Source organism: Tachyglossus aculeatus, chromosome 8 (genome assembly GCF_015852505.1).
Source record: "Tachyglossus aculeatus isolate mTacAcu1 chromosome 8, mTacAcu1.pri, whole genome shotgun sequence".
Classification (NCBI taxonomy): domain Eukaryota; kingdom Metazoa; phylum Chordata; class Mammalia; order Monotremata; family Tachyglossidae; genus Tachyglossus; species Tachyglossus aculeatus.
Window position 1 is genome coordinate 17,435,399 of NC_052073.1, and position 1,026 is coordinate 17,436,424.

Below are 1,026 nucleotides of genomic sequence, written 5' to 3' on the forward strand. Positions count from 1 at the left end.
AAAAAATTCCAAGCCACTTGTGGTTTGGAAAGAAAAAGAACACACCCCATTTTTATTTTATTTTATTTTGTAGCTAGGAAAAGCTAGGTGAATTTGAAACGTAGTAGAATGCCTGGACCAGAAATGAGCACAATGTGAATGTTCTTTATATCGTCTCCTGAGGGAGTTGATTATGCAGTTAGAGAGAGAAAGTATGGTCCATTAATCATAAAGCATCGCTTCAGCAGCAAATACACTAAAATTGGAATAACAGTGGGGATTAGCATGGCCCTCCCACAAAGATGGCATGCAAATTCTTGAAGAGATGGATATGTTTTCCCTTTTAATTCCCATCTCTTTTAGAAGCCTTTCCCCAACTAATTTCCTTCTTCCCAACTACCACTTCTGCATTTAAGTACTCACAACCACATGTAAAATTTTTGTTCTATGATCCGATTTCATCAATACAGATTCAAAGGTATACTGTAAGTGTGCAGATCCAAGCACATCACCTATGCATTTGGATCATTACCCTTTAAGCACTTGATATTCACTCCGCCCTCAGCCCCACAGCACTTTTGTACACACACAGGATGGAGCAGTGTGGCTTAGTGGCTAAAGTATAGGCCTGAGAGTCAGAATGACCTGGGTTCTAATCCTGACTCTGCCACGTGTCTGCTGTGTGGCCTTTGGCAAGTCATTTAACTACTCTGGGCCTCAGTTATCTCATCTGTAAAATGGGGATTAAGAGTATGAGAATGGACTTGTCCAACCTGATTAATTTACATCCACCCCAGCGCTTAGAAAACTGTCTGGCACATAGTAAGTAAGTACCTTAACTACTATTGTTACTATTATATCTATAATTTATTTTATCTGTAATTCATTTAGTGTCTGTCTTCCCTGTTAGATTGTAAACCCCTAAGGAAAGCAGCCTGGCCTAGTGGATAGAGCACAGGCCTAGAAGTCAGAAGGACCTGGGTTCTAATCTCTGCTCTGCCACTTTGCTTGATAATCTACCTCATCTGTAAAATGGGAATTGAGACT

At 40.2% G+C, this 1,026-nt stretch overlaps 1 pseudogene; it reads left to right on the top strand.

Moving 5' to 3' along the window:
* Positions 1-215: 215 nt before the first annotated feature.
* LOC119931915 lies at positions 216-316 on the top strand (annotated as a pseudogene).
* The last annotated feature ends 710 nt before the right edge of the window (positions 317-1,026 follow it).